Source organism: Thunnus maccoyii, chromosome 5 (assembly GCF_910596095.1).
Source record: "Thunnus maccoyii chromosome 5, fThuMac1.1, whole genome shotgun sequence".
In the NCBI taxonomy this organism is placed as follows: Eukaryota; Metazoa; Chordata; class Actinopteri; order Scombriformes; family Scombridae; genus Thunnus; species Thunnus maccoyii.
This window is the reverse complement of record NC_056537.1, coordinates 10,074,014-10,095,654: the sequence shown is the minus strand read 5'-3', so window position 1 is coordinate 10,095,654 and position 21,641 is coordinate 10,074,014. Positions and strand designations below refer to the sequence as shown.

The window sequence follows — 21,641 nt, the reverse complement described above, 5'->3', positions numbered from 1 at the left end:
AGAAATACTCACTCTGAGGGTGATAAAGCATTTGGGACCTGTCAAAGACAGACTGCGAAGATGTCACTGTACATTTAGCAACCAGTACATTTCAGCCAGAGAAGAGTACCACCACTCCAACCCCATTTCTATCCCCGTTTGGTTAAACTGATCCAGACTCCGGAAGACGAGTGTATGGCAGTTTGACTGGCTGGATGGAGAGAAGTGGAATCGATAATAGTGTCTGTAGGTGTGTGCTAGAGTGTGTGTGTGTGTTTGCAACCAGCAAACAAACACACACTCGCTCGCAAACAAACACTGTGACTGCAGGAGACGGGGCGAGACAATGTATGCAAATGTCTGAAGTGTCTGATGGTGAGCTTGTGAGAAGGCGAGAAAGTAAGAGAAATGCTATTTCTCTGCATCTTTAAAGAGCAATTTAACACCCAGTTTTAGCTTGAGCACACCGACTTCACAAATCTAAAAGAAAATGCATTCAAACACAGACTACTACCCTTCATATCTTAGCAAACTAAAAAAAACCCCCTCCAAACTCACTTTTTTATCTACAGGGCAGACATATTTGGAAAAAGACAAATAACATCAAATCCAATGAACACCATAGTCTGGAGCCAGGATCATTTGATATAAAGTACAAATACAATTCTTGAAGATCCCCTCCAGACATGTACAGTATTGAGACATATAAAAATACTCTGCTTGGAACAATAATGTGTGTCTGATGTGTTTTTTCCACAAAAAAAGTATAATTACTACATTAAAATCCTTAAAATGGCATCTCCTCCTCCTTTCTCATTAAACATTCCAGAATCTATGAATATGTAAATATATTTCATTTCATAAGTTTAACTGCTGGACACAAGATGTCTCCTACTTCACTGAAAAGTCGGTTCTTAGTTTATGTGCACTGGAGGCTTCAAGTTTCCACATCACACTTATGTAATTTGAATATTGGACCGCGATTGGCTTCCAAACTAGCTGTGATGTCATAATTCATGCTCAGATTTTAGGTGCGCACAAAGAAACTTTCCACTTTTAGCAGATGAATGTGAGAACACATCATAAGCATGGGCAGGATTTTTAGTCCAGTCTACGGATATTCACAGATCAAGGAGGTAGCTCAGTGACGATACCACAGCAATATGGTGTTCCCAGGTAGAGTTTTTCTAATGCCAATTAATTTTTTTTAAATCCCACATTTCAATAGAACACCTAGAGAGCAACATCACTCTTGTTTGGAAAAAAGTGTTATTATTCCAACACCAACAGTTAAACATTCTGTTGCTAGTAGCAACCACTTCAGGCACAGTTTCATGACTGCTATAACTTTATTCACTGTTTTGTCAGATGTGACCAACAAATATTCACAGGCATCTTTAAGCTAGTCTATAAATGTCCTCGTTGGACCATTATCTTTAGGTACTCCATTTAACCAACTAACCAACCAAGCCGTTATACAAGCTGTCTGAGGATAATGTGTAAGGTGCTAATACAACGTTCTATGCTAACCTGTTAATTTAGTGTTGTACTAACTGCTATATATATCTTACTTATATATTTTTACTTCTGTGAACTAGATTCATTTCTAAAGGGACTTAATGTTGATCTTGGTGATACTTTGTTTTATCCTGGAATGAGGGACAACTTAACTATTTTTTTTCTGTATCCACTTTTCCTTTTACAGTGTAATTTCACTTTGGTCTAAGTCTAACTCTGTTTACTGTATCTTGTCTTTTTCTGATTCGTTATCACTATCACTTGTTGCATTTTATCCAATACTGTTTTCACAGTTTCACAACTGCTTCTAAAAAAATCCTCAAAGCCAACTCGTCTTCAACCTTTATTGGAAGTGTGTTTAGCTCACTTCAAAACTGTGTACCTACAAGAATAGTGAAGACAGAATCGTTCTAATTAATGAAACAGCAATATGAATATGTAACATAAAATGCAAATTAGATGAGTGATTAAGACATCACCAAAAAATATGATCAAGTTGGTTATGTCATATAAAGTCAACCAAAGCTTAACATGAGGTGTTGAGAGATAATGGATGTACCAGTGAGTGGTGGGAGATTATGAGAAAAACAGAGAATAGACGACAAAAAAGTAAAACAGTGGGAACTGAAAAGAATAGAAGAGCTGGAGATATTGAGATGTAAAGAAGTGAGGCATCAAACCCAGAGACATAATGGTCACTTTAAAATTTCAAATCAGGTTCTACTTCTCCACTGAGGGGTGACGTTTATCCCCTGAGAAAAGTCAGTATGCTGAGGGCATAAGCTCATTTTCCACCCAGAGCGCATTCGTAGAGAGGCATTGGGAGCTGACTGAGCCTGGTACATAATAGTGGAATAACTGAGGCTGAAAGCTGAAGCCATGAGAAGATGGGATATGGGATTTTCTGCCGCTTTATGGCAGAGGGCTTGAATGATAAGACAGCCATGGCAGTGGGATAGACAAGGGCAGATATGAAATATGAACGGAACTGCAGAGCAAGAAGCCGGGCAGATGGAGAAAGCTGTGCACTGAGTTGTTTGTTAAGGCAACAGTAAGCCAGTATCTGCCACTGTGACCACTAGTTTTTTTTATAAAAGAATCAAATGTCATATGCTCTGTGTTGTATCAAAAGCTTTTAAGATGTTATTCATTGATACAAAACAAAATGGGCCCAGAGCTACAAAATGATGGAGCAGTTACCATGCTTCATGCTTTAGTGTCCATCAACTAGCCTTCTCCTTAATGATAAAAAACTATAAAATAACATAATACTCTCATATTTCTTGTCATTAAGACGGTATTTGTGTTAGTTATGAGAAACCATTCTATTTGATCATTTCCTCGCTGTTTGCTCAGTCCCATCTGTTATTGGTGAAACCATTTCTAAGCTTAATGTGAAAAGAACAAGCTATCACACTAATCCCAATTCATTATTTTTTCTGTTTCATTCTCAAAGAGCAAATACATGCTTTTCCAACTGTGCTTTCAATGCACTGAAGTGCATGCTTCCCTTGCAGGGCCAGAAATAATGTTAAGAGAAATACAATGAAACCTTTAGCTATAAATTACAAAATATATTAAAAAGTCAAAGGCTTTTAACAATCACAAGGTTGGTGGTTCAATGTCCAGATGTAGATGTGAAGTGATTTATAAAATACCTGGGCAATGCTTTTTTCTTTGAATAGGGGTGCAGGGAAAATGGATTTAAATAATAATCGTGATTCTTATCTTGTAAGATTCTGAATCGATTCTCAGTCACGAAAAAAGTTGATGGAAATGAAAAGGTTGAACATGACCACACGGGTACAGTGCAGCACCCATTTAAGAGTTATCTTCTTCAAAAATGGAAAGTCTTTGGGTACATTTTAGATTTATTCTCTTAATAAATATAGTAGCTTTGCAAGATGTATAGGTTAAGTATTTTAGTTTTGCAACTAACGATTAGCCTATTTTAATTATCACTCAACAATCAATAATAAACTGACAATTATTTTCTAGATTAATTGATCAGTTGGTCGGTCTATAAAATGTCAGAAATTGGTGAAACATGTCACTTTGTTTCCCAAAGCCCAAAGTGACATCCCCAACCCCAACAAACAGTAACAACCCAAATATACTCAGTTTACTGTCATGGAAGACTAAAGAAACCAGAAAATATTCACATTTGAGAAGCTGGAAGCAGAGAATTTGGACAGTTTGTCCTAAAAATGACTCAAAGCGATGAATCGATCGTCAAAATAGTAATACATTTCCTGTTGATTGACTAATCTACTACTCATTGCAGCTCTAAAGTATTTAACAAATACCTCATACTTCATATCACCCACCACCCAGAGACTAATGTTTGTAAAAGTGGAGCACCAAACTCTAACATCAGCTGACTAACATGAACTGCACCACTTTATAAAACTTCCACCCAACTCTGACCTGGTCAAGAAAATAATTCTTTCTAACATAGCCTGTTTCATTATAAAAAACCTGCATCTGTAAGGCATTGTGGATTGTTTGCTTGCCCTGATAACTTACTGGACGTTACATCCCACAATCGACTCTGAATCGAATCAACACTAAAAACTGGAATCAATAATGAATTGTCAGATTCCTAGCAAGTTTCTTTGGATAATAGCATCTGCTATTATTTATGAAATGTTGTAACATTGTAAAAACCACTTCATCATATCAGATGAAACTGGGATTTGTACTATATTTGTACAGTCATACCTATGCATCCCTTATCTATATCTACAAATCATTTCACCTGGTCATGGTAGGGGACATTATACGCAGCCACATTTGGGAGTATAGCCAGTACAACCACAGACTCTGAGCAGCAGTTTAGCACTGAAGGGCACACTGACAGCAGAAAATGAAGTGCAGGCTGCATGTATAGCCTCCTTGCCTCAGATTTTCTCAACTCATCCAGGGATTTAAACTGATGACCTTCAAACCTCCCCCTCCAGCCATTCAAGCAAGCGCCACCTCAAATTAAGTTAGTGGGTACCATTGACTAATCTCTTCACTTAGTCACTGGTGCTGATGATGTCTAATAATTCACTTTGAGCATTAACCGTCTTCAAAATGTGGGATGACATTACCTATGTGACAATTACAGGTTGGGCAAAGTGTACCAGAGTCGTGTGTGTGAGTGTATGTGTACACGAGTGCGGGCACATGCCAACCGGCTTTCAATTTCAGAAGCAAACCCACTCCGAGTCATGGCTGACTCGTTCCACATAATTCCCAATTTCTACCAAATTTCAGCTTCTGTCCACAGAGAGACTCTGCCAAGATGGTTCCACTATATGTCACTCCAGTTTCAAGGAGCTTTTCCACAAGCATGACTCTCATTAGCTGCTCAATTGGACTGGTGTTTTGAGTGAGATCAACTATTCAGCTGAAATGAAATGAGTAAACTACAGGTTCAATGGACATTTCTAAAATAAAAGTTAGAAAAAAGTCCTCTCTAAGTATCTTTTTTCCTTATGGAGCTAGACAGTAAGAAAGCTGAGAGGGACACAGAAATGCAAGTCATGTAAGTAAATTTAACTAAAAGACAAGTGAAAACGGCTGATCCTAGTAAAACCCAGATGAAGGCTTGAATGGGCAAGAGGCAAGTTAGAAACATGATACTGTTTTGTTCTCTTTTAAGTCTTCAAAGTCTACAGAAACGTGACCTTCTTTTGGCTGAAATAAACATCTACTCTGCAAATATCAACCTCTTACTCATAGTAAATAAAGCTACTCCAGGGTGGGCATTGTTTTCAAGATATGCAAGAGATGCCCATGTTCACAAGTATTGATTGAACCGTCTAAAGCCTGTGATGGATTCTCACAGCGAGTGGTGAATTCTATTTAATAGTTGTGAGTTCCATAAAACAGATAAATGGCCAATAATTACAAGTACACAGTTTGCAATTAAGATTAATTTGCTTAAGAGATTAATGTATCTGGATTTCACTGATTTGGTTACATGCTGATGTGTGAATTATACCATTAAAGTTTGTCTGATAGCTGCAGAGAGAAAGATAGTCTGGAAGAAAACATCAGCAAGACACAGCTAAGTGAAACAAAACCGCAACTATAGACTACTATGAGTGATGTACCAACACATGAGTAGTAGTCAGAGGTGTAATGGTACATGTATTCAAAACAGAAAGGTTGTTTCAGTAATAGTTTTGGCCTATGACCCATTATTAGATCTTTACTTTTTCCCCCCGCTGTACCGAAATCGTACCAAATGACCCCAAAACCGTGGATTTTGTGTACCATTACACCACTAGTAGTAGTGAGTGATGTTATGTGATGGTATGTAATCAACAGAATTCCCCCTGAGAGTTACTTTTACAATCCAAACAAGTCAGTGAGCTGACAACACACAGACCTCCAAGAGAGTCAGACGAGACAAAGGAGGTGAGTGGAGGCAGAGAGGTCAGTAACGTGTCTGAGATTACTAGTAGAAAAATCAAGGTGTTATGAGCCAATTTCTGACTATCCGCATGCATGCATTACGATTAATCTGTCATGATGAATCCTTACTGACAGTCAATAACAATCTTCTCACAGTTAACTACAGATGGCGCAAATCTAGATATTGTAAATCAATAATTTCAATAGTATAAAATGCTAAATCCACACCTTAAGAAACAAATTATTGACAGCAACAGTAAAAATGAGAGTGAGTACTGAATGTTGCATTTTGGTGTTGCAAACATAGCTACCTTCAATCCCCTAGAAGATTACTACACTGTTCACTGTAAAACATCAGAGACTACCGCATCGACCTGGATATAAGACGACCCTGATTATAAGACGAAACCCCTTTTTCAAGACTCAATTTTGGAAAAAGACTTAGGTCTACAACTTGGATCAAATTACTCTCATTTGCTTTTTACTCGCAAAACTTGCAGTTGCTCTTACAGTAATATAACAAGCGTAGTTAGTTGTCGTCAACTCAAGTACTTCTACTGGTTCACTGTCTCTGCTCTGCTCTGCTCTGCAGAGCACACACACACACACACAAAGAGCGCTCAGCCCCGCCCGCGGTGAAACAGAGGAGAGGAGAGAGAATATGTTTATTTATGTTATTTACCTAATTTATGTGCACTTGTTTCATTTCAGCACAGTGTGAGACTACCGCATTTTGTTCTCATTTACGCCGGGTTTCTCTCCTCTCCTCTGTTTCACCGAGGGCGGGGATGCCCCTCCACACACACACATGGCGCTCAGCGGAGCAGAGGAGAGACAGCGAAGTAGTCGAGTTGACGACAACACTTGTTACTGTTACTCAGTTGTTGGTTAACAACTATACAGTTGTTGGCCTACTTTTGAGCCACTTTGTTCGAGACCATCACTGCGTCTCTCTCATTTTTAAGGCCCCCCAGCACTGTAGACTAGTTGTGAGGGATGGTGGCTCGCTTCAGTCAGGAGGGGAGCGCTCATTTTAGAGATTTTTTTTGCACCATCTGTTGTTGTGAATGTATATTGTTATTTAAAAGCGTGGACCCTGAATATAAGATGAGCCCACTTTTTTCAGACATATTTCCAGCAAAACAAACCTTATATTCGGACAAATATGATATTTAATACTTGTAATAATAATAAAATTGCGCAATGAAACATAAAGTCAAATTATAAAAATGCTTGAGAAATAGTTTTCATTGTGGATTGGCCTTTACAGTGTTCATGCTGCAGGCTCATCCATATTGATGAAACACAAGATGGACTGAGTGTAATGGACTGAATCCACCACTGATGTACTAAGTGGCTAGACAGCTGGCTCTGTGTGAGTGTGTGTGTGTGTGTGTGTTTGAGTGCATATGAAAGGAAGAAGGATGTGTGTGTTTCAGTGTGTGTGTGTGTGTGTACATATGTTAAAGACCTTTACTGTTTAGTAAATTAAGTTTACTGGACGATCACATAGCCTTAAAAATGACAGAATAACAATGCGTATAATAAGCATGGCATTTATTATGAAGATGAACTCAAGTACTAAAAATGGTGCTGCGAATTATGAGAGGTGATTTGGAACACTTCTGCAGAACTGTTAAACTTTTTGAGTGCTGGAAAAGTACAAGGGATTTCAGCCTCGTTCCTGTCATTTTTGTTCTTAGCAGAGAGGAGATTAGAGATTGTCTTGCACATATGAATCCCTCTAATCCTGGGTTTTGCACAACATCAATATGTGCAGCCAACATTTGATGAGCTTCAAGCCCCTGTTGTATTTTAGTTCCTGCCAAAAGTCTATTTTATGTTTGAAGAGAAGACAAATGTTTCACTTGTCTGAGCTTTCAGCTTTTGACAGCTTTGAATGGTGGGGGTTTAGATGCTGTTTTTTGGGCCGCGCTCAATGCAGGTATCTTGCTCTTGAAGATGCAATGTTTACTGTACTTCCTGCAGAAAGAAATCTTGCAGTGTGCAATCAAATCATTATTTGCATTTTTACTGCCAAAAGAATCCATAAGGACCTGGAGTGGGGGGAATTTAGCAGCTTGCGATCTGCTCCAACATTTACCAGGGCTCCCCTGTAGTTCTTTCAAGCCTTAAGAATTCCCAGAGTAAACAACTAAAAACATGGACTGCACAAGCCCTTTCAGTACTGGTGTTGACAGACAGCGGTGAGTAATGTGACAACCAAACGACCTCATTATAAAGCTCACCTCCCATAGCTGATTCACTGACAGCTACGGCTTGCAACAGCTAATGTTAAACTAGATGACACTGTTATAATGATGCCTTCTCTCACTGCTGTTGTAAGCTTCAGTCATTAGCCCTTGGCAGTTCAACCTGTCAGTCTCAAACATTCAACACTTCCACAAGATAGTTAAGTTTCAATATAAACCTCAAGAGCGTATTCAGGTATTCAGGTGAGACAGACAGAGAGACAGACAGTCGGTGATAGGATCTCAATAGCAAAGAGTGAGTAAGTGAACTGAGAGCAACACTAAAAAAAGAAGAGAGAGAGAAGAGAGAAAAAAAAAGAAAGCAAGAGCATTCCAGCCCAGTGTTTAGTATTGTGTAAACTCTGGGAGAGTTGTTGGAGTTCGGCCTGGGAAAGAGCCAGTAGAGGTCTCTGGGGACCAACCCGCTGGCCTCCAGACAAACACCAGCAGAGTGGCAGAGCAGACAAAGCCAGATGTGTGGGAGAGCATAATACACACAAAAACAATTCACAGATTTATGGATATGCACACAAAGGACTAAAGGCTGATTTATGGTAGGTCGCTTGACACTCTGGATAAGTGTTGCTCGAAAGAAATGATGCATTTTTGACAGAAGAAAAGTGTCCCTTTCATGTTGTGGACCCGGGAGAATTTTGTTATGTTGCGGACAACATCATATTTTGTCACGCAATGTGATTACCAGTGTTACTAGTGTTACCACGCCGCCATGGAGATTGTAGTTTTCACTGAACTTCCTTATTTTGGTCTGTAACTTTAGATAACTTGTAACATCCTTGTTCAATTACTCCCAGTTGGGATAATATAATGTAACTAAACAAGCTGCCTGGAGGATAGCATCTGGTTACCATAGAGACTGACACCTTTTACCAAAACATAAACTGAAAACGCGACTCTTTAATTTCTGTTGAGCAACATTTATCAAAAGTGTCGAGCGACGTACTGTAAAATAGCTTTAACATGCCAAACAGATACAAATACAAAGTTTAGGTCCAAAAATCATCACCATTTGAAAAATGTGACATCTACTCAAAGTGAATTATGTAGTAAAAGTGTTTTCTATCATAACACCTTCCCCAAAGGACAATCCACATAGAAGTGTCTTTTTTGAAGTGTTTTTCACATCCGTTAATCGTCTGTCTGTGGAACAGATATGCTTCCAGTTTAATAAATGTACCAATCCACACCCTTCTGGTGCGCTTGGTGAAGCATAATCTCCTAAGCAGTCATTAAAAATCACACAAAACTCCCACTGCATCTAAGTTGTGAACTTATTGACGGTATTTATCATGGCCTCCAGTGTCGCTTATAAAATTGACATTGGGGGGGATATAATCATTGAATAAAACCAATGTTGTTTTCTTCCTCTGTACTCCTTATTGAGGCTACCTGAAAGATATTTTTGTGTGGATTGAACAGATCAACCTTTCCATAGTGCTTACTTGTTGCTCACTTTTGATGTGGATTCCCAGTAAGAGTATGTAGCAAGAGTATGAAATAGTTTTTTCTTTTGTTTCTCCAAATGTACCAATGCTGACACCAATCAATTCCCCAAAGTTATATAAAAGACTAAGGATATTTTTAGGAAAGCTGGAATATCTGCAGGGACTGGCTATGTAAATGCAAATGTATAATATATGGTGCTCACCCTGCGGATATACTGTAACTGTATTCCAATATACTGTATGTATATTGGAATACATATGTAGTGTGTAGCATCATGCTTAAAAGAATGATAGTTCACTTTGTTAAACTAGTGTTTCTGCACATTTTAAAGCTGAGCCTCATTTTAGACCTGCCTTGTTAAACATGAGTTATATCACCATCTATATCTAATATCAATAACTATGATGTCATTTTAAGGGTCCACTAAAGAGATACAGTATTTATACTTGTCTGTTTGACTTAAGCCAAAAATCCTCAGGTTTAACCTCTGGTTATAATATTCAATATAATATTGTTGGATATTTATGTAAACTAATGGTAGTTACTGGTGCCATAAAATGTGCTCTATTGAAATTGAAAAGAAGGCTGTTTCTGCAGAGCAAACAGATTGCCTCTCTAAGCTTTTACAAAAAGACTGTGCATAACTTCTACCTGATCATATAAATTCTGAGCAGGAACAAAATGTTCCCTGTATTCCAGGAAAATCACAGTGTGTGCTGCCACAGTGTTCACAAGTCCTTGTCACTGGAGCAGGTAAAAATGTGCAACATGATATCATCACAGATGAGAGACTTGGCTATATACTTTTCCAGCTTTTGTAGAACCGTCCAAAGTCATTTGCAAATTCCATGTTATGATAGATTTTTACCTTAGTAACAGTACTCTAGAAATCCCCAGTGGTAGCAAAACTATAGAGGGCACCAAAAAAAAAAAAAGAGCTGTTCACATAAACCACAAAGAAAACAGTCAGGAGGAGGGTGGTAAAACAGATCTTGAGTCTGCTCAGTGTGAAACCCACAAGCTCTTTGCTTGCCCTGGTCAAACATGAGCTACGCCTCTTTGGACATGTTTAATAACTTAATGCATTAAATGTGAAACTGGAAAGGCAGAAAAAGACATTTGTAACACACATTTACTATTTTTTTTTATGTGCTGGTCATGGGAAAAGGAGGAAAACATCCAAACCCTGAATTACTTGCAAACAACTGTAGCTGGTCTATATAACACACTATCCAGCTGTAGGGCTATAAATAACAAGGATGTCATCATGTGTTTTCTCTCTCACAGTTTTCTCTTCTCTCTGTCTCTCACCCATATATCCACATCAACACACACACACATACTCTGCTTCACACGCACACACATACATACGCTCATTCACTCTAACTCTCAGTTTTACTCACTCACACTCTGGCGTAAAACTGACACGGTGATTAGCCTGAGGCAGGTTAGTGATGACTGTGGAGAGCTCATGATGGTTTTCTACCCCCTGACTAACACCTTCCCGGCATCCACTCCCTCTACCCTATGGAACAGAGGGTTGTTTGGCACCAGGAAACACTGAGTGTAGCATCACACTGAGAACTGAATATTCCTATCAGCTATCAGCTAGGATCACAGAAAATTTCTTTTGGCTTCAGGACTGTAATATCACACACACAGACACACTCGCCAAGACTGCCTTCCTTCCTTGAAAGACTGGTGACGAGCAACGTGTTCACTTCAAAGAGTATGTGTTTATTGAATCAATACATTTGATATTTTATTTTTTTGCTCCACATATTGTTGGCTTCTCTCTCAACCTCTTTGCTCTATTCAAGATCTAAAACCAGCAATGCATCCGAAAGAAAGAAACTCACTTGTCTGTTAATATAAAAATATTGACAGCCAGTTATATTAACATTAAATTTGAAAACAAGAAGTCTACGGCATTTTGTTGTGACAGTGGTGCACATAAGACCATACATAAATATAAAGATGCACTATGGGTAATGATCTAATACCCTTGATACTCCTTCTACATTCACCAGCAGTCTCTACAGGCTTTAATTACTCCTTCCGGAGTACAGACACAAGCCATGGAATATATAGGCAGAAAATATAGGAAGCTACAAAAGACAGAAACAGCCCCGAGACAAAACCGTAGCTGCTGGAAAAACTCGTCCTACTTTCTTCGAAGAACAATCGCCCGTTTCTGCTACAGTGCTCCGACTGTGGGTGAAATGAGAAGGTTGGGAACAGATTTGATAACAGTTCCCAATTACCACCAATAAGAAAAAGAAAGAAAGAAGAAAAGAAAATAGAGTGTTTCTGTGAGTGTGGAAATTTTCTTTCTTTTCCCATGATGGTGTTGGACTGTGTTAAGCTGAAGGTAATGGGGGACAGGCTTATTTCACTAATGATTTAACCATGGCTTTGTCTGTTTCTCTGCCTGCTAACTGTGCTCCCTGGAGAATGGCTACAGTCTGGAAAGCATTCACAGCTGTCTTTTTGTGTTTTTATTTCAAAATGTGACAGACTTTGATGAAAAAAAAAAAACACACAATATGTGAGGGTAGAGGAGATAATAAAATCACTGCATTTGTTAATGAGTTGCAGTTTTGTATCAAAGATCGTCTTCCATACGTTGGCATCGCTTCTGTCTTAACGCTTGACAGTAACATCTCAAAGTTGAAAATGAATCACCTCCAGAAAGACATTATATACAACAGCAGTAGTAGAAGAGTTGTAACAGCTGTGTTGGCCTGACCTGCATCCTGCAAAAAAAGTTGGCGAAGCATATTTTCTTCCTGCAAAAACCCTTCAATGGGAAAAAAAAATTGGAAGAAAACTTTGGGACGGATCACACAAGAGGGGACACTCTTCCAGGAATAGCTAACAAAAGAATTACAATACTAATAATGACAAATCCCAGACTGCTCCGTCCTAGTTTACAGTATTTTCACACAACTTGTCATTTTTGAGCAGGGACAGACACATTGTTTTCATTTTTGCAATGTGAGCTATCATTTCCCTCAGTGGCTTTGAGCAAGGTGATGAGAGGTACAGGCCAAGAAACGACTGCTGGCGAGAACAACTTTGGAAGGCAATACCATATCATCCAATTACACTGAACACAACATCTCCCTGCTCTTAACTGCCAAGTGCAAAACAAACCAATGGCAGCAGAAACTAATGGATACCAGTAAAGGCAAGAGACAGCGAGAAAGCGCTAATGCCAGCCTACGCCACTGTCGCTCCCAGGTGAAAATACACGGGGGACGCGGGCGAGCAGCTGCCTGTGGGGCGAAAGCTTTGAAAGAGAGAACCTATGTGTGCTCTCGCAAGGTAGGGTACCTCTCTCCCTTTGCCTGAACAAGTATTTCATCCTCCTCGCTTCCTCCAACCAGCCCTAAACCGTTTGAGTCGGTGCATGTGTGTGAAATCAAGCCTGACGGGTCTCGTTAAAAAAGAAATATTTTTAAAATAAGATTCACACGCTCCTTGGTTGTGAGGGGGAGTTTTTGCTGCCAGCTAGAGTTTGCTGCATACTACTTTTTTTTTCTTGCCATGGCGGAGGAATGAAATATGTGTCGTTTCAGCATCAATATCTTAATGTACACGTGCAATTGTCAATCCCTCCAGGGGTCTCAAGTATTAACATAGATTCAACCAATCCATGAGATATTTATAAGAGCTTGCAATGTTTTCATGTCCACATGATTTTTCTGGGCAACCTGAAAGAAACCACAACTTCCTTATGTAAGAGGGACGTTATAACACTTGTAGCACTTGCTCCCAATGAAGTTCTCCAATTAACACTGCAAAGAATATACAGCATATTTATTCCTTTCCCAGTTCAGCACAAGTGTGTGTGTGTGTATCTTCAAGGTCTCAATACAAGGCACCAAAGACAAACAGAAATTACAGAAGAAAAACAACTGAGAAGATATTTAGATAGTCTGGTGTTCCTTTGTAAAAGGTCAAGAATAGCTCACACTGTATCTATTGTTATGGCGGGCACACACACACACACACACACACACACACACACACACACACACACAAACAGAGTAACATTTGTTGTGGGAGCTGCAGAGACCAAGCACATGCAGACAGGGCCGGACCAAAACCTGCTGAGACACAACAACGCAGATGGCTGCTTTTCACCCAGCTGGCACCGAGACATATGGAAACAGAGATCATTAGTGAGATAGTAAGTGCGTGAGAATGTTAGCGAAGGTAAGTCATCGAGAAGATCCTCACAATAAGCTCACTGACAGAGAAGTTCCCCCCAATCCAAAACCATTAGATCCACATCTACTTAATGTTGCCACAGTATTCCTAGAAGCATCGACGATAGTGCGTCTGCTCATCCAGCTGTGTCCGACGGCAGGTAAGAATCGATTCAAGTCCAATAACACTGCATTAGTTGTTATATTTTCAGTTACACATTTATTATACTGTATTTTATTCTAATGTGGATGGTGTTGTTTTGAAATCAAACACTAGTAAGTATTGCAGTGCTTGGAGCTGTAATCGATTTCACAGCCTGTCAGTCATTAAGTTGGGAAGACTGACTTCATGCATTTTTGTTTTGGAGAAAGGCAGCATTGCCATACTAATGCCAGAGTTTGCTGGAGTAGAATCAGCAGAATAATGAACACAGCATGACTCTGGTCCATGGGGAGTAACTAGACTCTCTCTCGTCAGCTTTTAGAGTCGCAAAATTGTATCTGCACAATTCAAAACAGTACTAAAAGTGAAGTTACAGAGAGGCAGCTACTACAGAGGACAAAGTTTTTGGTATTCTATTAATTCAACTGGGCATGCTGCATAGTCATGACCAAACAGCCAAGAAAAAAGCCAATGAGAAAAACACAGATGGACAAACAGACCAACACACACACACACACACACATCCACACACAAAGCAGGAGTAAACTCACAGTGCAATGAATCAAGCGGCAGCACTGGCAGCCATGGAGTCCCAGTTGGTGAAGCGGAGAGCACCCACTGCTGGAACCTACAGATGACGGGAAGACACAAACAGACAGAGGGAAAAGAAACAAAGAGAAAAAGTGTTTGAGAGAGAATGAGGAGGGAGGGTGATAGAGACAAAGGGAGAGAAGGAGAGAGAGAGAGAGAGAGAGTTTTTTTGTTTTTTGTTCGCCCGAGGCAGATCTCTTAACATCATGGCTCATTTTCAGAGTAAGTCATTGTTCTGGCATGGCGTTACGGAACAGATATCAGATTTATCGGTACATTTAGCACGCTAGAAAATTCATTATAAGAACAGAGATGCTTTTATGTGAAAAGGCAAAGACAGAAATACACACAACTTGATGCATTTCGAGCTTCGAGTAGCCTTTGGGTCTTGTTTTTAGCAACCTCTGCTTCTCAGACATACTGCAGGTCAAACACTTTTCACAGATCTTAAAGGGGTTTTTTTTGTTTTTTAATCTGCTTGGCATGCAATATGCAACGGTTGTGGTTTCCTGGATCAAGTCTGAAACTTTTCTGTAGGAATTAAATATAGTTTTTTTTGTTGTTGTTTAATAAATGTATGTGCGGCATCCACAAATGTGAACACATATATTCCATAATGTACATTCTCTCTAAGTGTTGTTTTACAGCATGTGTAGATCACTCTTGAATGATGAAAATAACTCTCTACAGAGCAGCTCAACAGAAGCAGCATCATTACGCAAATATCAGATTTAGTGGTACATTTAGCAGCCAGGGAAGTTCATCTTCATCTTCTCTACAGAAAAGCTTTTGTTGCATCACACCCCAAGGCACAACAAAGACATAATATAATGCATATGACCTTATTTATCTCGTAGGGTCCCGGGGTGGTTTGGGAACTGTTGGTAGTCATGATTCTTACTGTTTGTGTGTGTGTGTGTGGTGCATAATTCCTTGGTCACTATGACATGTTGTACATTGTTAAATATACACACAACACTCAACTGAGCAACATGCGAACGTCTGTCATGTCCTAATATCCTGTATGCTGAAAATAAACTGGACAGTAACAGTTCTCCTAATCCAGCCGGTCAATTTAATGCCAACTGTGAAGGGAGCACAGATTTTCTGTCAGTGTATTGAAACTGCTCAGCCCATTTGCAAATGCTATCCTCCTTTCATAGTAGGATCTCTCAGAGGTATTGTATCTGGAAACAATATAGGTGGCTCCATGAGTGTTGCTATGCAACCGAGGGAAACTTCAGAAAATAACGCAAAGACCTCCTTCCTCGTGTTAGGGATTCTATCTTAAAAACCGCTCTGCATTAATTTATCCAAGGAGGAAGCATCTTGTTGGAGGATAAAAATAGCCGCAGTCATTTCAAGAGCCTTGAGGTTTTTTTTTTTTTTTTTATGCGCCTATTTATTCGCTTTAGAATGGAAAAATGATCTGTCAAAATGGGGATATGGAGAGAAAATCCTTGGAAGTTCTGTGCTGATAAAACTGTTGTTGCACATTAGTGAGCTCATGTTATGAATAAATGCAATTTGGTTTCAGAAAGGATGTTGTACATTTATGTGTATGCTTCCTCTCTGCTACTGTTGGCTTTAAAATCATGTCTATGTATTTTTGACTGGATTGGTAGTAACACACTTGGTTTTAGCCATCATCGCGAGCTTCGAATCGTCACGGTTCGTGCATAAGCTTTTTTAGTATGTGCATTTTTGTCTATGCACAGAAGAAGAGGAAAAAATGTCATGCAGGCTCAAGTGTTCATTTGTATGCTCACACACGTCTCCCGTTATACATACTACATTTACAACTGTTTGACCAACAGTATGAAACAATTACATCAGAATAATGGAACAATTTTATGGGATGAACCTGCCAGTCTCTTATGCAATCTAAATTGCTATGCAGCAAATTATCACCCGACCTCCGCAGCTTTTGATGACATATAATGAACATTTCTGGCAACTCTCACAATACAAGGGTTTAGTCTCCTTTTAGTGTGATATTTTTCAATCTCAGGATGTGGTGTCATCATTACAATGGAGTCCAGCGGGGCAGACAACATGAGCGGTTTGATGATAGAACATGTTGTAAACAAAGCTTTGACTTCATTATACTCATTTGGAAGATAAGACACCTAAAGCTGGTGTATAGCTTCATTGGAATTTACAGAGTTATTGCTTGATTGACCTTTTATACACTGTAACTACCATAGCTGTAGAGGATAGAGGATTATAACAAACAGGTGTGCTCATTTCTTAACAACTGGTTTAGAAAATATGGTTAACCTATTGGTTTGTCATGTGATCATCTGATCAGTCTCGTGCTTACCCTACGATTCTGTCACCATGTCCCCAGATGACAGCAATTACTTTGTTGTTGAATAAAATGTTAGTATAGTCAGAAATGACGACCAAAACAACTCAATAAGACCCTAATTGCAAAAGAAACTTCGAATTGCCTTTAACAGTGCAGACCTGGAGCTGTCAGTCGGGAGCTACGGTGTTTCTTTTATGTCATGAGTTGTGTTCCTGGGTGAGTCACTGGCTAATATCTGACTACATGTCATGTAGAACAGCTAATGGGTCAGCAGACCTCCTCTAGACAGGTAGAACTCATTTAAATGGTGGAAAAAAGGTTCATGAAGAACATTTCTAAAGCTAAAGGCAATTAAGAGCAAGTTTATACACTCTATGCTCAGTCTTTTTTAGTGTTATTAAGTACAGCAAGATGAGACTCGCTCCATCCAGCTCTGCCCTCCCACATACTCTCAGAGCTATACACACCTGGGAGCTGCCCAATAAACCCACCTCCAGTGACCTAAGCGGGTCAGTTGGAGTAGTCCTGAGTTAAGTGGCTCAGTAGACATATGACAGTAGCACAATTACTGAATAAGGGCTGTTTTTTTGTTCATTTCCTGCCTAGATTTAAAACTTGGAAATTAGAAGCCTTGCGATCATAAACAGGATTATCAAACCTCTAGTTTACCAGCGCTCTGTGTTGTGGTATTCCTCTACAGTACCAGCGCAACACTGTTTGTTTTGTACAGCTCAGATGACTTAAATTAGAGTGTAGTGTTTGCAGGTACCGTTGCACGCATGTCCCTACCCATTTGAACTGTTGACCACAATCCCTCCCCTCTACCTAGTAAACAACAGCTGGTTCCAGCAGTCCATCTGCTGCCTGCAAATTCCCTTCATCAGGACTCACAGCTCTAGCATACTATTGGTTGGTCTTCTCTGAGAGGTGCACTTCCTGGGATACTGCAAGTGTGTGTTGATACTTTGACACCATAATAACAGTTTGAATTTTCGACTGGCACACTCGGCAGTGAACAGGCTTTTATTTGACTGTCTGAGTGCTTTTTTCAAAGCATGGCTGTGTGGCTTGAAAATAAATGTACTGATTACTGCTGTGGCTGTTGTCTGGGAGGTATGTTCAATACCTACAGTGCATGTAAGTGATTCAGCTGCCTGCTGATGTTATGGGGGAAAGTTCAAGTGTTTGTTTACTGCAAAACCATGTTTAACGTTTCTTTAGTGTCACTACTGAATGACAGCATCAAAGGACAATCTGACCAAGATATAGTAAACTGCAGGTTTTAGCTGATCACTTATGCAACATTTATGTGAATGTTCATAAGATCATGATGGTCTGCGTTTGATCCAATATCAGAATGATCATCACCAGTTTGCTGGCATCTTTATAGTTGTCATAGAGTCTTTTCACCTGATCTCCCAGACCACCTTCCCCTTCCCCAGTACATAAACAGTGTCTGTAAGCATAATTTGCTCACTCACTGTCATTAACAATAACTGCAAAGAGGCTGAGTGTCTGTGTTTGGTACAAACACCACTTCGAGCAAGTCATTTAACTTAAATTGTGCGTGACAACTTCCTGAAATCAGGATTAAGGTATAATGACTTTAGGCTTCAGGTCATTTAACAAGCAAACCGTACCAAGTGTCCAGATCCACTTAGCTAGAGAATAGTTGCATGTGTTATTTGGTGATTATTCTGTAAGGTATCTTTATATTTACAAGACTGTCAACTTTTCTGTTTTGCACAATGGCATTTCAACAGTACCATATGATCCAATGGACACAAAAATATGTACTTTGTTAAGAAAATATCATAAAACAGCACTAAATTCAAAGTACAAAACTGTTATTTGGCTCTCTGGTTTTTACTGTCATTCTTTGATCAATTCAAGGGATTATAATCAAAGCTCGTCTTAAAATGTAAGACCTGTATTTTTCTTAAATATGGTGTTTTAGATATAGTATAAGTCCATGGTTGAGTACAGAGACACACAAAAAGCTTTTACACAACAACAGGGCTCAGTGGAAAACCACAGACAAACCAGCATTTAAAATCCTGAGCTTAGTGGCAGAGTTGACGCCACACAGACAAGGAAATTGTCACCATCAGCTGTGACTTAACACTAAACACACAGGTCAGTTCTGACGGCAGCTTCATGAATATGCACATACAGTACATCCCAGTCATCGGGATGCTTGTTATGCTTGGTCCACCGTCTCATCTTTATTGTTGCTTCCTGTCGTTATGCTCTACCTTGCCCTTGTCTCCATAACAACCATCTCAAAACTACTCTGCATTTTCAGTGACAGGTTGGCTGCTGCTGGTTGTGGGGGTGAGAATGACTCTGCAGTGACATCTACTAATGTTATTCTTAAATTAAGGGACAGATACCACAGACAGGTGAGCTAAAGCGGGAAAATCTGATTAGTTATAAAACGTGTAGCCTACTTGTGGGAAACTTTAATTAACCAACTTGGCAGAATGGTCTTGTAGGTGAAAATTGTAGGCTTTGGAGTTTTAAAACTCTCATTATGCCTGTTTCTGCTTTACTTCAATGTTTGCTGGAAAAAAAAAACAGTAGTAGATCACAATAACCTTAATCTTCCCTTTTCAAGAGTTGTCTGGTGAGAATTATGGTAGATAAACATTGCTTTAGAGCCCATTATTATGAAACTGTCCTTCTGGAGATAATGAATGACTTTCTTTCATCGACTAATAGCAATAACTCTTCTACTGTGGTCGTCAAGAAAATCAGTGCAGAATTTGGTAAAAAAGTAGATTATTCTGTCCTTCTTGGCCAACAGTGAGCGGGCAGCATTGGCATAGAAAATTGTTCAAGGTAGGACTTTTAGTGTGGGCCAGGGTGACTGCAGGTTTTCTTTCTAAAAATCTTTTGTCTGGCTCAGTTTCATTCAGCATGTATTGGCTGAATTTACGGCATCTTGCTTGTTCACTGCAGTTACATGTTAAAAATACCTCATAACTGGCACTGTGATTGGTCAACCAACGAGCCACCAGCGTTACTTCACACTTTCTCTTGGACCCCGAAACCGGAAAACAATTAAAAATATGTTTAACCACTTCCATTACATGTTAAATCTGCTCCAGGGGCTCTGACTTGTAATTGACAGCACATCTTTGGCGTGACTCTTCATAATTCATCATAGATGCAGCGATTTGGAACATGATCCATACTTAGAGTGGCATTTTGGCACCACTCCTTCATCAGAAAAAGCCTGTGGGGTATTAAGCAAGTTTCACCTTTAGATTCTGTTAAGAGTGTGCTAGAGAACGCAAAGACAGGCTTCAGTCAGAGAGGATATTTTTATGAGAAAACAAGGTGCTCTCCATTTGAGTTTCATTCAACATGAGACCCCCACAGTGTGAAAAACACTAGCCTTGACAAAATGATTGATGGCACAAATTAAAGGCTAATTACAGAAAAGCGCTTTGTAAAACTAAAGTAACGTTAACAACGAGTGCGTTTCATCACATGACTATCACAGGACAACAAAGACCAATATTTCCAAATGTATGCTCTCTGGAAAGTGTTTATGATGGACAAATTGTAAGAACTCCAACTTCATCAATTATGGTGGCTGCAGCTCACAATTTTAAATAAATGAATTTAGTTTTTGTTAAGTGTACAGACTATAAATGCCAGGTCTGAATGTAATCTCCATGATTCACATAACTGAAAATACAAGTGAGAAAAATAAAGATATGCATTATCTAGTTTGAGTCATAAAAAGTTAGTGAAATTGTCAATCCAACCAATGATGAGAATCATCAATCAATTCTATTTTTACTTTGGTGTAGTTAAAATTAAAACTGCTTTTAAGTGGGTACTTAAGTGGGTAGTTTCTCCATTTGTCTCCAGAGTTGACAGATAAATGCTTCCAAATGGCTTGTTTCATAGTTGATTTACTTTGTCATAGCCTGCCCTAAGTACTGTTTATCATGTGGGTAAAATGGGAAGAGGAAATGTTTGAAACGATGCCATTTAATACATTAGCTTGAAAATCTCCCTGGATTACTTTATACTGTAGGTCACAGTAAAATATCTAAATACTAGAAAGATTGAAAAAAAACACGACCAGGGGTAAAAGGGTAGCAAATGATCTCCCTTTGGCTTAAGCTCGCTACACCTGCAATTCAATTTAGCTTTCAAATGAGACATTTAAATCATCTGCTAATCACCTGACTGATCTCTGGCTAAATCACTCTTGATGTAAATCCACTACAGGTGAAATATCTGAATGGACTGAGATTAAGACAGGATTGATTCACACAACTAACACCCTGCAGTGAGATGAACGCTGACTGCATTCATAACATGAAATGAACACAAATCATCAAACACACTCTCTCTGGTCAGGCCTAAAAGCATTAGCTACTGCATAGATCTGTGTGTATTGTGTCTTTCTGCTTGGAGCTGATTAGAAAGCAATGTGTTGGAGGAGGGGTGGGATTATCCAATATACATACAGCAAAAATAGTCACAGATAAACCTCCCATCAAGTTGTATTAACTTGACTGTACTGCTGAGCACGTACTTTTTTCCTTCCCATCTGAATAAATGAGAAAAAGGGTTACAAAATCAATCATTCCCCATCTTAGACTCAGTGTTCATTTCTATTCCTTCCACTCTCAGGTTCCAATATTACAGACGCTTGAAAATCCTTTTACTATGGTTGGAATTTCTATACAGCCTGTAAAGGATTGTGCTGAAAATGCTGA

At 39.2% G+C, this 21,641-nt stretch overlaps 1 protein-coding gene across 8 annotated transcripts in view; it reads right to left on the bottom strand.

The window, feature by feature from the left end:
- Positions 1-21,641, bottom strand: part of peak1 (pseudopodium-enriched atypical kinase 1) — a 110,840-nt gene that overhangs the window by 41,299 nt on the left and 47,900 nt on the right. For 6 of the 8 annotated variants that reach the window (XR_006096146.1, XM_042411162.1, XM_042411160.1 and 3 more), the window contains one exon: positions 14,549-14,625. The exons of the other annotated variants lie outside the window; for them this stretch is intronic. The gene's annotated coding sequence lies outside the window, so the exon portion shown is untranslated. The remainder of the gene's footprint in view (positions 1-14,548; positions 14,626-21,641) is intronic. 8 annotated transcript variants of the gene reach the window in all.